The following is a 10,148-nucleotide window of genomic DNA, read 5'->3' on the forward strand; positions in this document are numbered from 1 at the left end:
GAAGGTTGAAAAGCTGTGTCCCAGAATAAGAAATGCTGGATAACCTTAAGTATAGGCGTGTCTACCCTCCCAGAGAGTAATATGCAGGCATCCCTTCTAGGAAGCCTTTTGAGAATAAACACAAATAAAAACCTGAGCAATTTCATGAATCCCATCTACACTTCTAAAATTTACAGGGATTATTATTATATTTTATATTATATAGACCAAAAAAACAACAAAACCAAAAAACCCCCCAAAAACTAGAGAAATGAAACTAAAACTAAATTGACTTCCTTAGTCTCTAAATTCTTCTAAGAATGTGATCTGAGAATTTAGAAATGAAATGACTGTTATAAGCAGCATGTGATCTAGTTACTGCGTGTATTTACCTAATAGTTTCTGGAAAAAATGAAAGGATTATTTTCCCTTAATTTGCAAAAGTCATCAACCTTGAAATGTCAGTTTGCCATAAAATTATTTGTACATGAGCACATTTTTTTTAGTATTATTAATGAGACATCTCTTCTATTTCAGTGGTTTCAGAGAAAGCAGGTGACCACCTAACTGGAGCAAGGACATACAGTTACAGAGCATCATTTGGTAGCATCTCCTCATTATTCCTGTGTAGCATCCATTAAACCTAAATATCAAAAGAACTGTAGGGTGAGAAATGATTGCCTGGTTCAGATGAGTTTCCTTTTCAGGGTTAATGATTTTTTTTTAACCCTAGGCAAGGTTATCACAATCTGCTTATATTCCAAAAAGAATTTCAATTCTTTGCTTGTAGCCATGTATTTATGTTTTAAACAATTCTGTCTACATCTATAAACTTATCAATGTCTTCCTTTTCCATACTTCATTACCTACATACATTGACAAACATATAGTTTTGATTTGCAGCAAATACTGCTTATGAAAATAAAACAAAAATCATGCATGCATTATAAATTCTGTATGTCAGCACAGTTCTGCTTTGGGGAGGGTTTTAGTGAGGAATGTCAAGCCTGACCATCTGCTTGACGAGAGGGAAGGGTGCTGTGCCCCTATCATGGAGAGACAGAACATACACTTGACCTTATGCAGGCTAGTTATCACAAGGTGACTTTAAGTGTCTGTGTGTTGCAGGATTAGGGGATTGGCTGCTTGCTAGACTGCTGGTCCTTCTGTTGCAACTTTCTGCCTTTCCCTTTGTGAGATTACTGCACATCTCTCAGTTCTTGCCCTCTGAGGACTGTGGCAGGGAGTTTCACTGGGAATGAGAAGAGACATTGGGTCTGTTCCTCTCTGTGCAGTTCCACTCCCTTTTGTCAATTCAGTCCAACTCTGCATAAAGAGTTAATGTCCACAGTAGCCTTCTGCACCATGTCCTGACACAGTAATCAATTGAAACCTTGTTCCCCTTGATCAAGCGTTACTTAAAACACAAAGCAATTTAATGTAAAGCTGCTCTCAAGCCACCTAACCTCTTAAGTCTACTCCTCAGACCTTCAATCTTTTAGTTGTTTCAGCCTTTGTCTAACTGAAAACCGTTTGCCTCCCAGCAGAACAAACAATCTCCTTGCAATAATCAAGGCTAAGCAATTGTTTGTAAAGAGACTCTGCACTCAGAGGGGATTGCTTCACCTCAGCTCCTTGGCCTCCAGAGTATGTAGGTGTCTGTGGGACAGCTGTTCATGCAGGCACTGAACCTCTCATTCTCTAAACTTCATGGAAACAATGGGTTTTCAAAAGTTGTTGAGATCAGATATATAATATTGACAATATAGAATTCGTTCATTTTTGTGCATTTTTGTATCAAATGGTTTTTATTAAAGAACAAGTTGTTTAGTGACTTTTTGGGGGAAATACCGTTTCAGGGCATTCTGATTAGGCATCTGTTTCAAACTTCTGGAGTTTTCTTCAGTTTTCCACACTAGACCAAGGTTTCAATCCAGGTTTTTGGTTCAGTTACTTGGAATCATTTGTTGCGGGTTTGCTGTGACAGTGGTCTGGCTGGCAGGGCAACAACTCCCTTGGAGGGTGCCCACAGCCCGTGCACTTTCCTAGGGCAGGGACACATGCTCAAACCCATGTTCCAAAGTAAGCAGAACACAAATTTGGACCCAGGCCTCTGATACCTTTTGTTGTGGGCAAACAATCAGAAAAAACTGCACTTTCTGCTCACTAACTTGCTGTGAAGAACTGGAGTAACATCCTCTCTGAAGCTTCCTGCTCATTTTGTTGGTTTTTTGGGGGTTTTTTTGAGCGTGTAAGGCCATTTCTTCAGTTCTTAACTCTGAGTGCCCGTTTCTCTCCACTCAGTGGATTGGAAGAGCTTGAGTGCTTGTTCCAGACCCATAGGCTTCCCTGGGAGGCCAGGAATGTTGGCCAAGCACAGCTTGCATGGTGGGAGCCTGGGCTGGGCGTGAGCCTAGGCTGCAGGCAGAGGATGAGGCAGAGTACCAATGGCCAAGTGTCTGTCTGGGAGACTGTGTCCTTGCCACAGTCAGGGCCTAAAGGACAGGCACCACAACACTCAATTTACATCCTTTCCATCAATCCAGCTCGAAATTACTTCCAATTAGAGGATACATGAGCAGAACTCCTTTACTAGGGCGCTGTCTCTTCTGTAACTAGAAGACTTTCATCTCTGTGTACACAAGGTCTCCTTTATCCTTCTTTAACTTACAAGTGGGCTTATTGTAGGAAAGTTATACTGGTGGAATGCCTTAATTCAATCCAGGTTTGTTACGTCTCTTTTCCACATTCGTCCAGATCAGATAAATTGCATGCTGTATTTACTTTTTGGAGTAGTTGCCTAAAATGTTCAGGCACTGAGGCTGTTTCTCATAATGTGCTGACTTTTGGAATGAACTCTTTATTTACAGGCTTTGGCAAAATGGCTAGATTTATTATTTATTAACCAGAAAACCAACAACCATTTCTCTTAGAAAGGTGCAGAGTTGCATGAGGCATGCTGTGCTATAAAGCTTAGTTTTGTTCTGGATTTTTTCAACATTTGTATTATCTATGGTTTGATAGAAGTAGAAATTACCATTTTTGGAGAAGGAAATCCTGCCCTTCTCTTTTGCTTTCAAACTTCTCTAACACTTCAGGAACTCTTTTTGCATCAGAATATTTGTCAAGTTTGCTTTGAGATCACAGATTTTTCTGGGCCTTTAATAAAAGAAAAGGCATTTCTTTTATTATTAATGTGTTATTAATTTTCTTCCTAAAATAAATTAACTTTTCACCTCACAGTGGGTTTCTGTAAGTAAAGGTATGCTTGTCATTATCTTCCTCTTTCATATGCCTGTATACAGTATCAGTTAGTACTTTTCTTTGGTTTGAATTGATTTGCCAATATGGCTTTAGCAGGAATATGGCCTCACTTCTCCAATACCTGCAGCTTGTCCAAAATCTCAGACTTTATCATCACAGGAGTGTAGCTGCAAGAAATACACTTTGGAGGCATCAGAATTATTTACAACAAATACTAATACTTTCAAATAATCTTCAATATTATTTCAGCACATAAGGGCTTCAGAAACTCATTCTATTTAGCCTACAGTGGAAACCAAGTTAGCAAGACCCCAAGGTTTCCACATGTGGTCAGAACTACTCCTACGGGACTCTCTTATGTCTTCCCTGCTGTCAACGTGCCATGGTACTTATGAAGACATTTGGGAATTCCTGTTTTCTGACTTCTGGCCTCTTGCTTTGTCTAGAGCTGTTCAAATTAGGTACCTTTTGGGGATATATGAGCAGGGAGTACAGGCAGAGCAATCCAACGTTGCTCCCACAATTCAGGCTTGAGCACTCTGCTCTGGGGCTGTGGTTACATGCACAACTTGAGCAGGCAGAAGTTGTCACTGCCAGCAGCAGAAGCAGTCCTGCCTTTCACTTATCAATTGTTCCTGTTCCTGTGCTGCCCCTCCCTTTTGCTTGTGGCTGGGGAACTGATCTGAGTTAGAGCCAACTTTTACTCGGGCTGGGTTACTCTTGTATCAGTTCCTGATCTGTTTCACTGTAGAGCTGAAGAGAATTTTTCTCATGCCAACACAAGAACAGAAACAACATGCAGACAGGAATGGTGCAGGTGCCTGGAAAAAAGTGGGCTGGATGACAGCAGCTAAAAGAGTTAATGAAACTCCAGACTTTTTATCAACTGTGCTTAACAGGAGTTCAGTTAATGAGGCCAACGTGTTGAATTTTTGCCGTCTTGCCAGCAAGGTGAGGAATGTCCTCATCCATTTCTGTACAACAGGTGACTCACACAACTTCCATTCCTCTGCCCTTAGCTTGCCTACCATTCCTGCTTTCCCAGATGGGACCTTGGGAGCCCCCAAGCCCGGTGGATCCTGCGTGTCCCTGCTGCCCGCATCCCAGGCAGGAGAGTGGAGTCTGGTGGCCAGAGAGAAAACTGCAGCCGAGGAGACCTCAGTGCCCCGCAGGGCTCAGCAGACAGCTCCTGCTGCCCTGCACTGCAGCCATACACAGCTCTCCTCCTGCCCGAGCCACAGCTGGCCGGGCTGCTCAGCTCTGCCCTACAGCAGCCTCGGCTCTCTCTACAAGGGATCTTAACAGAGCCGATGCGTTCTGGTTTGCGGCCCTGGGCTGTGTTTGGTTGGCTTGAGTGCAGCTGCAAAGTCAAGGTTCCTCAGACCTGGCAGTAAGAGCTGACATAATAGAGAGCAGCTTGCATTGTCCCACTCTCCAGGACTCTTCTGCATAAAATGCACGTAGGGGTGACACCATCTGCCCTCAAACTCGAGGGAAGATCCAGCTGCAGATGCAGCTGGAAGAACAAGCTCCAGGAGCAGCTGTTGGTGGGTCTCTTACTCTCGGTTTTAATACACACCTATCCTTGGCAGGGCTCTGTCAGCCTACTTTTCTTATTATTTACTTAGGTTGGCTTTTCTCAGAACCTCCTCCCACCAAACCAGGCCATTTCCTGCCACCAATTCATTGCACTTGAGTTTGCTTTGATCTCACCAGTCTTTGGCTTTTTAAAATAAAAATAATCTTTTTATAACCACCTATCATTGCACTCCATGGTTACCATTGTAAGAGCAAGGATCATAAATATATTATAGTTGGCTGTTGAGGTTGTGATTGATCATGGTGAGCTGGGAAAGACTCTTGAGTAATATCACAGAGGTGGACAAATCTTACTCCCTTTCTTTGGAGAACCCCATATGCATAAGTGGAGGTGCAATGGTGTGGCTGTCAAAGTCTTATAAAAAGATGAAGCTTGTAGAATGGACAGTTGCGAGATAAGACACTAATGCAAATTGTTCTTTACTTCTAGAAGGAAACAGTGTCTCTTGGGACGCATTCCTTCCCCACAAGGAAAACCTCTTGTCAGGTTTTCTGCTCCCTTTGTGTCCCCATGGTTCAGCACAATCTAGTCATGCATAAAGATTGTAGGATTCAATTCTCAAAATGATCAATCCTGCTATGCATCTTTAAAAAACCCAAAGAGATTCAAGTCCATGAGAATCTCATTAGCCGGACATCAATATTCTGAGACTAGAGTGAGTAGCTGTTGGAAGAAGCATATAGTTGCAAAGCATATTATTATTTATAAATGTTTACAAATGGGAAATGTTTCTCTGACTCTAGCTCTTTTATTCTTTTATGGCTTTTTTAAAGTATCCTTTTTCTTTTTAATGAGAACAAAGATAATTTGTGTCTCAGATTTAAACTCTGAACTTAGCAGAATAGAAAATAGAGGCTTATGCTCTGTTTTTCATAATTTATCATTTCAGTTTCAGAAAATTGTATGATGCAGGAGGTTAAGTTAGCTGTGCTGGAGTATTCTTGTTTTGGTCCTTAATTCACTTTCATGTCTGACTCATCTGGGAAGATCTTGTCTTTCTGGGAAAGAGATGGCAGCAAATCAGTTGGGAAAGGAACAGATTTCTTCAGATCTCACATTCTTCTGATTTTGCAGAATGCCATTTCTAAGCTTGTGAGACAGATGGGAAACCTTGGGAGCCTGGAAACTTTGGAGACTGTTGCACTGAGATTAGTGAGATCCTCATGAACTAGTCAACCACTTCATCAATGTTGTATCAAATGTTAAATGTCTCTGCATTCCAGGAATCACCACGGGTAAAGTAAATGTATAATCCCTCAGAGATACATGAAATCTCATTTTTGAGGTAAAGAGCAGCAAAAACCAACAGGATAATTACATACTCTTGATTCACCCAATGGGGCAGCACTACTGAAACACACAAAAAGCTTGAGGAACTTTACAAAATGCGCTGTCTTAATATTGCTTCCTTGATCCCAGGACTGCCAGAAGCCTCTGAAGGGGAGCCACACTGCTGCACAATGAGCCAAGCATTGTGTAGAGGTGCTTCACAAGTTCACATGCTGGTGATAGAAGGTGCTGGCATTAATTTAGCAGAGAGCTGTGGAAGCAGAGAGGGCTGCCAGGACATGTGGTGGTTGTGCAGGTCAGCCTCCTCCCTGGAGCTGAAATATTGCCTGACTAGGTCAAGCCAGATGTGACCTTGAAATGGAAGCTTTGTTAGAGACAGAAGGAACAATCCCCTGGGTATTAAGTACCCAATAACTAATTGTAGATTTTGTTTTTCTTTCACAGGCACTGGTCAGAACTTTACCCACACACACTTCCTCAGTTCACTTACAGCTGTCTGTTCCCTTCCAATTTATAAAGCTCTACTCACTGACCAAAACACCTCCTTGCAAAATAAGAACAAACAAAGAAAAATATACATATCCAAGTTTTCTCAGCTGTTTCTCAGAATCCCTTTCCACCCACTGCCAGCTGAATATAATTTTAAGTTGTTGTGTACTTGAGGAAGCTAGGATTGCTATTGAGAAAGTACTTAAAAACTTAATAACTAAATGCTAACTGAGGTTTTTTAGGGACTGGGTTTCCTTGGTGGTGCCTATTGAGGCTGATTGTGACTTAAGCAAAATCGGTTGTGCTAGTACAAGTATGAGGTGAGTGAATAATTCTGTGAATACTGATTTCACAGAAATGACAGCAGAGTATGTTAATAACGTGAATGCTGAGCAATACAGCCTGCTCCTGCCTGCTGTTGGGGTTCTTTGTCTAAATCAGTTTCAAGTGCATCTTCTCAGGCTCATTGACATTATAACAAGTTAAAACTGTTACTGCACCTGCTCACTCCTAGGCTCTGAAGACAATGTGAAAATGAAGTGACCCTTCCTACAGAGTTAACTGGTGACATCAAACTGACACACAAGCATTAATGGCTTCATTTGGCATGTAAATGAGAGGAAGAGCAGAAATAACCCTGCTGTTAGGAGATACGGAATGGGGTGCAGGCTAAGGAACCAAAATCAGCTGTTTCTGAATGTTGGTATTTCCTCATCTTTTGCTTCAGCAGGACCCATTTACATTCAGATGATGCATATCTTGAGATCTTTTGGCACCAAGTGCGCAATGTTAACTGTCTGGGCAGGGTACATTTAGAAAACAAGGGTTGGAGGGTGTTGGGAAAGGAAGTGTTTTTCCTTCTTCCCCTTCCCCATCTGGCTGGAGATGGGCCTGAGTAAGGTAGGATGAGATGAGTGGGTGTGTCAATTCAATGTTCTGTACTCATAAACTGTTCTGTTGTGCCATTTTTCCCCTGGGTTTTGTCTAATTTACAATTTTGCTGAGGAAGAGCTTAATTTTTGTGTGCTACTGAATCATGTGATGTTGCATCTTAGGCCTGAATTAATAAAATGGCCCAATTTGTGCCTTTTTCTGCAAGAAATAGAGAAATAAACTAAGAATTGATGCAAAAATCTTAAGTGAGGTTGTCTGTCCAGACACTTTTGTGTTACTAAGAAATTAAAAAGCAGGTTTTTTTAATTATTATTTTAAAATTATATAGAATAGTTGCTGGCATGATTATGGTCCTGACTAACCATTATCCCACATCAGTTCTGGGCATAGTTCAGGAATTGTTGCAGGCCTGGGACCATTCCTAGTAAACCACTTGATGTAGCCATTCTTTTTTGGAGGATATTATGGATTCTTACTTCTGACTGATATCTCCCACTACTTCATTCAATAAGTCATATTTCATTAGAATACTACACTTCAGTTTCTGGAAATAAATTTAAATAATATTTTAATATCAAAATAGATTAAACATTCCCCATTTTTTGGACAACTTATTACTCTAAATCATTTAGGCTTACAATCTGTTTCGAAGTACATGGCTTCAATTTCCAGTCACTGATTGTCATTTTGATTTTCTTTTCGGTACTTCTTTCTTCAGAATATACTTATACACTGTAATCAAATATGATTTTTATAACAGATTGTGTTTTCAGGTCTTTGTCCATCAGGCAGTTTCTATAGCTCTGTAATAAATACTGCTGCTCTCTTCCATATCAATACCGATTTTAAATATACTTTTAAATAATGATAGCTAATGAGGTTTTCATAAAATGGTTTGCATTGGGAGAGATTTTAAAGCTCATCTGGATTCAACCCCTCTGCCATGGGCAGGGACACCTTTCACTATCCCAGGTTGCTGAGAGCCCCATCCAACCTGGCCTTGAACGCTTCCAGGGATGGGGCACCCATAGCTTCTCTGGGCAACCTGTGCCAGTGCCTCACCACCCTCACAGTAAAGAATTTCTGTCCAATGCCCGCCCTAACCCTTGTAAAAAGCCCCTTCCCTCTTGCAGGCCCCTCCATGGTACTGGAGGGCTGCCATAAGGTTTGCAGTTGTGCAGATTTCTGGTGCTCTTCCTTCTCCACTCTCTCTCCTTCCCACCATTTCTCCCTGCAGCATTTTCCAAGCCATGCCAAACCTCAGCATTGCACTCACTGGAGGCTTTGTCCAGCTGCAGTTTCCTGCAGCTCCTCCCAGAGTCACCGCTGCCCAGGCTGCAGGCAGAGCCTCTGCTCCTGGTGAAACTGCACCTTTACTGCACCTTGTTTGAAAAGGGCCAGGTTATCCCAGAACGACTCAGGCCACTCTCTGTGAGTGCCCGTCCCTTCAAGTAACTGTGACCAGGCAAAGCTTTGCTGTCCACAGATCAAATGGGAAGTGGCCTTGAAAACATTTTACAGCCTTGAAACCATTTTTCTTTCTTCATTTAATAGCATCCACAAATATAATAAAAATGTCTGACTAACAAGGCCCTAAAAAAAAATCTTTCTGCCGCAGCAATTCTTTGATCTTTATTTCCATTTAAAAAAAATTTATTTAATTTTCATTCTACGTTGGGTCGCTATATCTACATCCCTTTTCCATTTATTGAACATTTATTTGAATACTGTCCATTTTTTTATTAATATGAGTTTTTTCTTTAAAAAACACTATTAACAAAATCATAGAATCATTAATTTGTAAAAGACCTCCAAGATCATCAAGTCCAACCTTCATTCAGCATATGTTTTAATAGCTACTACAAATCAGATCCTCTGTGATGGCATTCAAGCTTCAGTATTCTATTTTTTGAGGCAGATTTCTGTGGGTATGGATGGTTTCTTAAGAATAAAAAAGCTTTAGTAAGGGAAAGTCCTGAGCCAGTTTCATTGCAAACTATAAGGGAAAAATGTCAAAATGGAGCTATCAGGCAATGAAAATAGTATTTGAAAATGCAGGCAGTATTGTGGAGAAATTTTTGCCTTTTATAAAGTATATCTAATTCTAAAAAACAATGTGAAAGCAAAACCCTCATGATTTAATCTAAGGAACAGCTGATAATTGTGACTGGTTGTAAATCTAGAGTAGAGGTTAAAAATTCTTTCCTCACATGTACTGATATACCAAACACAGAGCAGAGCCCTCCACGAAGTTCAAGGTTCTCAAGTTTCTCTAGGCCAAAGGTATATACAAAGTTTATAGAGTCAAAATAAACAATTAGCACAACTTTTTAAAAATGGCTAATGTGTTTAGGCTAATGTGTTTCCATGTGTTATTTGCCCAGCAGGTCAATAATTTGCTGAGAAGCCTGCTAACCATCCAGAAGTTCCCACTATTATGCCCCTGACTATGGATGATATACAACATTCAGCACTAACTATTTACAAGAGACTTTATACTTTTGCTGTTGAATGGGCCCTTGAAATATTTGCTTGGAGTAATAAGCACTTCCCAGACTATATTTTCTAGCTTTCCTGTTCACAGTCTCGAATTCCAACATGAACTTCAAGTGCTAGAAGGTGTTTAGTTTTA

This window comes from Zonotrichia albicollis, chromosome 1, assembly GCF_047830755.1.
Source record: "Zonotrichia albicollis isolate bZonAlb1 chromosome 1, bZonAlb1.hap1, whole genome shotgun sequence".
Lineage (NCBI taxonomy): Eukaryota > Metazoa > Chordata > Aves > Passeriformes > Passerellidae > Zonotrichia > Zonotrichia albicollis.